At 39.3% G+C, this 9,736-nt stretch overlaps 1 protein-coding gene across 1 annotated transcript in view; it reads left to right on the plus strand.

Moving 5' to 3' along the window:
* Nucleotides 1-9,736, plus strand: part of DNAH11 (dynein axonemal heavy chain 11) — a 138,057-nt gene that overhangs the window by 118,927 nt on the left and 9,394 nt on the right. Inside the window, exons 25-29 of the mRNA XM_072925599.1 lie at nucleotides 643-2,801; nucleotides 3,927-4,154; nucleotides 6,128-6,241; nucleotides 6,389-6,500; nucleotides 8,094-8,184. The gene's annotated coding sequence lies outside the window, so the exon portion shown is untranslated. The remainder of the gene's footprint in view (nucleotides 1-642; nucleotides 2,802-3,926; nucleotides 4,155-6,127; nucleotides 6,242-6,388; nucleotides 6,501-8,093; nucleotides 8,185-9,736) is intronic.

A 9,736-nucleotide genomic window follows, 5' to 3' on the forward strand; every position in this document is an offset into this window, starting at 1 on the left:
ACTAGAATTCTACAATAAACTTAATGCTTATATGATGGTGCAGTAATGGGATTAATATTAATTCAATTTTTACCAAAGTTCATGAATACTTCCCAATTTGAAATAATGTAGAATTTCAGTAAGTAAACGCTCCCTAGTGAGGAGATATAAAAGACTGCAATCAGATACAAGTTTTTTATTTCCCCTCCAAGAAAGGCACAGTAGGTTACCTTCCTGTTACTCATGAGGGTTATGTTTTTAAAGATCTGTATGAGAAAATACATGCATTTGTTCACAAAGTTATGTTCTCTCATATAATGTGGTGTTTTGAAAATGTGGTTTTCTCTAAAGTTTTTTTTATAAGGGCTAAGGTAGGAAACATAAAGCTTGGATAGTGCATTTTACACCATTACTGAATTCTAGTCACAGATTTGCTATTTTTGCTCATATACCTCTCACTGGATTGAAATAAAAGAAATCTGATTTTGATGTTAATTGCTGAAAAAATCCAAACCCAGCAGTGCAAATGTATAACCATGAAGCTTTCTGAAAGGAAGTAGTTGGATTTCTTTTTTGTCTCTTAAGGATGCTTATTCAGAACAGCTTTGATTTTTCCTTTAAGCAGCTGATTTGTTTTGTTCAATGATGCATTCTGTTCCTCAGGTGGGCTCCACAGGAGGACTCACATAACCTCCTTGGTGAGATCACATAAGGTGGCCACATCATGGGTGCCTGGTACTGCAGGCTCTGCTGAATCTGTCTGCAAGAATTCCTCAGCCCAGCCCTGGTGAGAACTTTCATATGTGCCTAAAGCTCTGGAACACAGTATGTTTAACCTAAGGGAAAGAGAAGACCACACACTTTCTCATCCAATCTGTAGCAAGGTCTTGTCTGGCTGTGGGAGAAAAAAATTGCTGATCATTTATCATGAGCAGATTTTGGCTGAAAGGGTTTGTGAGTTGGCATACTGCTTGTCTACTTTTGCAAGTACCATTAATTGGTAACTTGAATTCTGTACTTTGTAACACTGCTTATATAGTGAGCTTAATGTTATCAGATACACTTAGGTCTCCATTTTCCTAGGAAAACTATTTTAAGGTGCTTCCATTTAGAAAGTTTTAGGTAGGCATGGGAAAGTACCTTTTATGGAACTGCCCTTTAACCAATGTAACTGATAGACTCACCAGTTTCAGCAGTCCAGAATGGCACCATCCTCAGAACTTACTCTTTGCATATTTTCTTCTTCAGAAAATAATGGAAATGTTATATATTTCCTTGCACCTCACTCTTTTTAAAATAGAGAAAATATCTTGTAAGACTTTTTTCAATTTTCCACTACCTTCTCACACATCTGTTTCTGTAGCTTTGTCAGGTTATCCCCAGCTGACATATACTGAATTATTCAAATTTCATTATTGAGTTTTCATCCTGGACAGCAGTGTATGTGGAACATCTATGACTCCAAAGGGCCAGATTGCCAAAGTTGCTTCTAATCAGCAGCAAATGCTAAAATTTTTGAGGCTATAAAAAGAAAATGCTGCTTTAACTTTAGTTTTAAGAAGTTTTGCATGGAAACTGCAAAATCTCATATACACAGTTATAACAAATGTGGATGTTTATACAGGGGCGTGGGTATATATTTACACACATATATAATATAGATATATACTATATGTATTATATATATGTACTTTTTAATATGTATATAAATATTTAAAAACAACTGTCTGCTTCTCCTTAGCTGCTGAAGAAGCCACTTTAGAGAACTGACTCTCTACAATTTGCTAAAAACAACCAAGAGATTTTTCAAGTGTCCTTTCCAAAATTGTTATTTTTCATTGTCCAAAGGTACAAAAGCTCATTTATGAGGAAAAAAAAATTAAATTACCATGTTAGGTGTGAGCAGGCCATTTGTGGAGCCGGGCTAAGCTGGGAAAAGTGCCCCTTTCACCCTTGGCAGTGTGTTTAAGCTTGCCTTTCGGCTGTGAACGAGAGGAGCGGGCTGGTGTCTCCCTGGTCCCGAAGAAGCAGGATTTCATATGTCAAAGAGCCACACTCAGATGAAGGCAATCGGAAGTAACTGCTCAGAAGAAGATGCCCAAGAGTAAGTTGCCATGGAGATGGAAAGGCTAAACACCACTGTACTCCTGACCTCGAAAGAGGCTGATTTCTCCACATGACAGCTGAGGTCGTGGGGGCATGGTGGGAAGCTCACCCTGCCGGCTCCAGCTCTGCCTCTAGCCTATGGATAAGTAAAGAATTACTGCTTTACTACTTTAGGTAGTCCATTAACCTTCACAAGCCTGAACTTTCATTCAAATAATTGCAAAATAAGTATAGGTGGTGAAACCTGAACAGAATCACTGCTATTTGTATGGCCTTTGGAAAGTTTAGGGACCCAACCCTTAGCGTGGATCCACTGGTATTTTAAACAGTGAGGTATCTTTCTTAGCTTCTTGCTGTAATTAGAAAAAGTTAAAGCCCAGAATTACCAGCAAAACCAGGAAATCATTCAGTGACTGGCAGCCAATGAATGGATGGTCCTTCATTGGTGGTGGGGCTTTGTGTTCCCTGGGGAGGTTACCATCTCTTTTAAACTTCTTGCTTTATGATGAGTTCTTTTAGCTATAAATTCATTCCACAGGGTCCATTAGAATAACCCACCATGTGTCAGCTTTGATAGACCTCACCCAGGAACAATCATAAAGACAGAAGGGTGGCAAGCTCCTGCTTCATATCCCCGTAACCCACAGCCTCCCTCTGTGCACATGACTCCCACAGATGCAGTAAAGCCTGATTTAAGTGCCAGCAGAGAGAGACTGGTAAGTACAGATTGTCTGACAGAATTGATCTTCCACTCGAGGTAAATAACAGGGCTTTTTTCAAAACCTCAGCACTACTTCAAAGTGGCTGTATCTTAAGATACAGCTTATTGTGGGTGAGGTTAGTGGTGCAAGTTCAGGCACAGGTAAATGGCTGGTTGCAGAACCAAAATTACTTCAGAAATAAGTGCTTACTGGTGTTATTTTGAGCAGTAGCTTGTTGTAGACTGTTCTAAATGCCAGAAGCTGTTAAATGTTATTGTGATTTTGTGAAGTGGACCCTGCATTAGGAAGAAATAGCTTTTGTGAAAAGTACCACTTAGAGCTAGAAATACTTTTCAGCAAAAACAACTTCAAGCCTTTTTTAAATTGCAGACAGCTCTATGACAATAAATTCAGAGAAATTCTTTGAATTCAGTGAAGTTCTTATAGCACAGGAGATGGGGAAGTCCAGAAAAATAAATGTGATGGCTACAGCTTTTATTATTATTTTTTTTATTACTTTTTATTTTATTTAGGAGGTCAGCCCACTGTGAGTACATCTCATCAAAGTCCTGTCTACATAAATCTTGATCTGTTCCAAAGTCCCAAGTCTTATCTTAAATATCCTGACAGAGTTAGGGTCTTCCTGCTCTATAGGAACAGTGCAGTTAATAGTACTTGGCTCAATACTGAGCTGATTGAGACTTTAATTTTTAATCCTATTAAAATTATCAGCACAGTGTCTATCTCACTGAGGCCAAAGCAGCAGTAAAAAACCCCATACAATACTCCTGTACTTGGAGAGATGCAATGGAGTAGCAAAATGGCATAAGAATCCTTGCTTGGCTGCTGAGGTGATGCAGACTTGCAGTACTTAAAATACACTTGCCTCAGTAGTGACATTCCTTAAAATAAATGCAAAGCTTGCTCATGAAGTAAGAATCAACCCCACAGAAAATGGAAGTGTCTGGAAATTATGCAAATGGTAACTATGCTGGGAATACTTTGATAACCCTGCTCCATTGTATCGGAACATGCAGCTGTCATGTCTACAGACGTCAAATAAATTTCTGAAACTTTGTAGCTACAGGAGGATGTTTCCTGGTGTCAGCATTACCAATATTATTAATTTTTTTCCGACAGCTTGAAGCGGAACTTGGCACCATGTTTCTTGGCCTCTCCAAATCTGGATTACAATGGATACCATAAACACATAGATTAAATGCTTTCATCTGAAAGCCCTGCTAAATGGACTGCACCATATACTGAGATGGGATTCTTGACAACATCAGATAATCTCTTCAAAACTCCTTTGGTAAAGCAACCCATGTATATATGGGAGAGGGATCAGGCTAGTCTGCAGTGAAAGAGGTGAAGTTCTTCATCCAGTGTGTTGTGATTTCTTTTAACAGCAGGTGGAATACACATCTTACTGTGTTATTTCAGCAATAGACCTAATTTTGGGGGCTGGGGGTGGGGGAAGGCATCAAATTAGAAAAGATCAAATTAGAAGAGGTGAGTGCTAATTATTATGATAATGCACCAGCCTGGCCCAGAGGTAATACACTTGGAAGACATTTGGACCAATTCCTTTTTCATATTGAATTTATTGTGGGGTAGGAAACAAGGTATGGATCTATCTCACTTTTTTTGTTGTTTTGTTTTGTTTTTGTTTTTGTTTGGTTTTTTGTATTATTTTTATAAACAAGTACAGCAAAAAATACCTTACTGGAAAAAAGGTGTGGTTGGTTAAATTGGTTGGTGTAGTCTTGACCTCTATCTTTTGTTCCCATCTTCTGCATGATAAAACTCCTTAGGGTAGCTTTTTTCTGTTGCATTCACAGCACAGCCTGGCAGTGGTGTGCAGGCTTTCCATGCCAGGAAGAGCAGCCCAAGCACAGGCTCTCCCACTGCTTCCCTTCCTGGGAACTTGATCTGAGCAGGAGCCTTGTGGCTGCTCCAAGATTTCCTTTGCAAGCAGTAAAGGAAGAGGAGGTTTTTCAGGGACTTATAGTTTTTGGGTAGTCTGAAGAGGTGAATCCTGGCCAAGCAGGATGTCTGACCATCTCTTAGCCTCAGCACCTCACCACAGAATCTGGAGTCTAGCAGAACAATAACATTAATACTGATAAACTATCAGATGCTGCGTTAAATGGATCAACTCTAATACCAGGATAAGCGTTGTCACTTAATATGGAGTTGACTGGGATATTGAAGTTCTGTTCATAGCCAAGATATGTCAGACACACAGATACATTAATATAGCCAAACTCCTTCCAGAACAATTTAAAAGGATGGGTTTTAAGCATGGAACATCATGGGTGCTTAAGAGATTAAATTAATAAAGGAGCAGAGAAGGCAAATATAATCACAAATCTCAGCTAGTTCTGTTTTCAGATTTTGCCATCTTCTGCATCTTCCTTTCCAAGTGTAGATCTGAGAAACTATGTCCAGATGCCCCAAAGCCTGGTATATTATAAGACTGAGACTTATCTGGTTCCTTATCCTTACCAAAATTAATTAAAGTCCCTTGTGACTGTCACTCTAGTTCTGCATTTCTCCATCCCTTTTTTTCCTCTTATCACTATCAGATCATGGAGGTTTTGCAGGAGGAAATGTGACAGCTCTGCATGCAAGTAGCCAAACACTGCTTCATCTCCTGGGGGGAGCTTGTGCTTTTCATGCTCAGTCCTCATCCACTTTAGGGAGTCTGGACTATAACATATGGCATTCATCATTAAGTCTTCCAAAGCTAGGGCTGAAACAGAGGCTGAGCTGCATTAATGCTGTAATTTCAATTCCTGCTCATTAGCGCTGTTATGAATTGTTCTTCATTTATGTTCTGTCTCAGTTCCAGAGCAAGCCTGCAGGGAGAGAGGCTCTTTTTGGGGGTGAGGCATGTCTGTGCCTGTGCTATGTTTTGCCTAATGCCTGAGACAGCAAGGACTGTGGGTGGTGGAGGGGGTGATGGATAGTAAATCATTAGGTACTAGAGAAATACAAACTACTGATCACACTTAACTGAAAATCAAGACAGTTCCGGGGTGTATCCTAGTAACATCAGTCATCCCAAGTCCAGGACAATGCATTAGTAGGCTTGAAGGGTCAATGTTACCTGAAAATGTAAAGCTGAATAGAAGCTGCTAAGTGTTAATTGGCTTGCAGTCATTCCTCTCAATACTGTTGCCAAGAAGACAGTAAAGGTGATGGAGAGAGCATCTCTGGTTTTATCTAAGAAAATGAGATATTTGTACTCTTCTGAAGAAATCAGACTTGAAAGTAGATGACTCAGAAAGATTTGATTTGCTGGGATTTCTATTGCTCTGTTGTATTGTCCTGAACAGGTTAAGAATGTCCTGAGTGATATTCTGGAAATGCTTCCTGAGAAGCTTAACATAGCAGAAATCATGCAGGAAGACTATTGCCTGGAGACCTTATGCTCTTGGTTGCCTCAAAGGGTAAGGTGATGGACCTTTTCCTTTCAGAGATCTATAGGTCTTTAAAACAGCTAGACTGTAAGGCAAATTACTTATTTCAGGGCTTTTTGTGGCTTTTTTGGAAATGAAAGAATAGTTATTATGTATGCTTTTTATTTTTCTCCAAAGGGGGAGCTGATACTTTCTTCTCACATGGAAGCGCTGCCATATACACTCTTCTGTGATGCTGTGCCAGACACATGGACTAAGCCAGCGTATCCATCCACAGCTTTGTCCATTGGTAAGTACCCCACAGTGGCAGGGTTTAGCTACTATGCAGAGCTATTCCAGTGATTTAAGCCCAGCAGCTTTGTTCCATTCATATTTCTTCCAAATTTTGTCCTAATGAAAGTCAGTTTTTTTCCCTTGAAGTGGGTTTTGTAGAAACACCAAGCACTTTGCTAAAGTGAAAGCTTTGTCACCTCCCTTTGTCCCAAGTACCAGGCGTGTTCAGCATCTTGTGGGATTGATTCCTTTCTGTTAGCCTGCCACCAGCAGTGGTTAGACAGGGATGAAACAGGCATTGTTTCTGGAAATTCTTCTGATACATTATGGCAATGTATGCTGCATTATGCCATTATTCAGAGCCTCTGTCAGAATCCCTTATGTTCCTGATTTGCACTTTGTTCTGGCTTATTGGAAGTTTAACTACGGAATTTAAATACCAATGGAGATGGTATCAGACAATTTGCATCTTTAAGACGGCCATCAGCTGTTAGCGAATTCTGGCAGTTTCTCACGGTGATGTTCAAGTTTCTCCCCAAAACAGAAGATTTAACAGGACTGAGCATACTCACATTCTCTCCTGCCAGCAACCCATCCATCCCATGCTGCTCACCTTCTACAACTGATTTCAGACATATTTACATGAGGGAAAACAAATTCCACTGAAACAATCACCTTAGACTTATGTAAGCTTATACTTTCTGGTGACTTCAGCAATATACTTTCTCTGTAGACAAAACAACTCTTTACAATTGAAATCTGTAGTTTATTTTGTCTAAAAAAGCAGTTCACATACAGTCAAGGCAGGAGCTAGCGATGCTTCTCTTTCAGGGTTACTGATTTTCTCATGAGGTGCTGAGAACTTGACATCTGGACACACAGCGTTGTGCTGCCAGCAGTGGTGAGGGTTTCTGGCATGTTCCATCCTCAGTGCTTTCTGACAGGTCAGCAGCGATGGGTGTAGGCCACCAAGCATATGGTTTCAATCTCAGACTTTTCTCTTTAACTACTGGTGTTAGCTATGTTTGTGATGCTGTTTGGAGAGTTAATCACAGCTTAAATAAAAGTATTAAAATCACCTTAACACTAGAATAATCCTTTCCTGAATGCAGAGGGAACAATCCAAACTTGTCTTCAGGGTAATCAGTAGTGTGAAGACAAAGTAGCTAAGGAAATAAGAGCTTGAATTAGAGTGTAAGTTTTTCTGCCATTGTTATTTAACTAATTCAGTACATATATCATGGTACCATTCTGTTTTCTTCTCTAAAAGAGTTATGAGGCTAAGGAGAAAAATAAATCAAGTCTCCCAATCCTCTTTGTGTAGTTGTTGCCGCAGTAGGGGATGGAAAACTTTCAGCAGTGTAGTGAATAACTAGTACATCTCATTTCTTGTCACAATCACAGCACATTAGCTGAGTTGATTAGAGCATGGTGCTAGTAACACCAAGGTTTGCGAGTTCAATCTCCATATGGATCATTCATTTAGGAGTTGGACTCAATGATTCTTGTTGGTCCCGTCCCTCAGAAGAGGATGGCAGTTCTGACATCAAAATTACTGTCTGGATATAGAATTATTGAAAGCACTTTTTTTTTTTTTTTTTTTTTTAAGCTGTGATGTAGAGCAGGAACAACTGGCCTTTGGATAAGATGTGCTCGGTGTGCAAGGGAAGGAGCCTGTATCTTCATGCTTTCCATGCAAAGTAAGAATAAACTTAAATTGCTTGATCTCCTAGTTCAGGGACTCTATTAGGCAGTGAAGCTGCATCAAGAGTTGGACTAAAGCATTGTGACCCTATGAACAGCACCAAGAAGCTTAGGCATGGTGCTAGATTGCTGACATTTGTCACTGTGGCTTTAAATTTCATACCAGCTTAGTGTTCTAATCATTAAACATACTTCCTGCATTTAAATAACTGTTAAGTATGTCTGAACAAGGTCTGCATTCTAGTGAAGCAGCAGCTCTAATCCAGCTGAGGTTCAGAAGCTTAAGGACTATTCCAGAAACTATAGATTTCATAGAAATGAGCTTCTAGAAATTGTTTGCAGCTCTCAAAAGGTGCAGAATAGGATTAGCAGTTAGCACATGTTAGCAACCTGGATCAAGTAAACTACACAACTCTAATTAAAAAAAATTACAACCTAACCCCCACAAAAACAACCAACCTACCAAAAAAACCCCCAAACATAAAACTCCACAAAAATCATCTGTATATTGTTTTTTTTTCTCCTACCTTGACTGAAAGTTGCCAATTCTAAATAAACAGATATAAAGAATTATGAATGTTTTATTTGCTGGGTCATAATGCTTACAAAGCTTTCAGGGAGACATACCAAGAATAAAGGGAAGTACTTGAGAACACCTGTATTGTGGGTCCCTTCCAGCTCAGAATACTCAGTGATTCTGTGATCAGCATGAGGTATAATTAGGTGGGCAAAGTGTAAGAATTAAAAGAGATTTTTTCATCTGGACTTTTAAGCAGTCATTGCAGTAGCTGTAATAGGGTTGTAGGCTGTCCCTGAATGCAAACTGTGTCCACCTTTTGAGATGCAACTCTTCTTTTAACAACCTTCACATGATTAACACCCTATTTTGTTCTTTTGAATCTGTATCTTCCTGAGACTGAAGCATCTAGTTCAGGAGACAATTCAGGCCTGCTGGTAACATGAGATTTTAGTTTTAACTGAGAAAAGCTGTCAACAAAGCTACAGCTCATTAGAGAAAGGTGAGTGACTCCCAGTGGCAATTAAAGACCATTGTTACTCATATTCTTCACTGGACCCAAATTTAATAAAAAGAAAGCCACTCTTTTCTAAAGGAGGTGCTACTACAGCAGGTAAACCCCAAAAGGAAAGTTAGGATGGGGGAATGGAGCAATGGCAAGGATGTCATTTGAATGGGGGCATCAAGGGGTTTTTTTCAACATCAGTAAGTCCAAGGGCAATACACTTCATTCCTCCTCTGGAGATGAAGAAAGTATCAAGGAACCTTGTGTGTGCAGTCTGTGCTTGTGTGGTGTTTACATATATAAAATTTCTTATCACTATAGTCTCTGCTTTTAGTAAAAGGGCATGTTAATGAATCCACAAGTGCAGTCCAGACAGATGCTACAGACTCATCTCTGCATTCTAATAAAGAGATCATGCACAGGCCAACAGAATCTAAATCTAAATCAACCAAATCTAAAGTCTACACTACATCTGTATGTTCATATATAGCCTTAACTATTTAGCAACTCATTAAACACAAATGAT

The sequence above is a fragment of the Taeniopygia guttata genome, chromosome 2, assembly GCF_048771995.1.
Source record: "Taeniopygia guttata chromosome 2, bTaeGut7.mat, whole genome shotgun sequence".
Lineage (NCBI taxonomy): Eukaryota > Metazoa > Chordata > Aves > Passeriformes > Estrildidae > Taeniopygia > Taeniopygia guttata.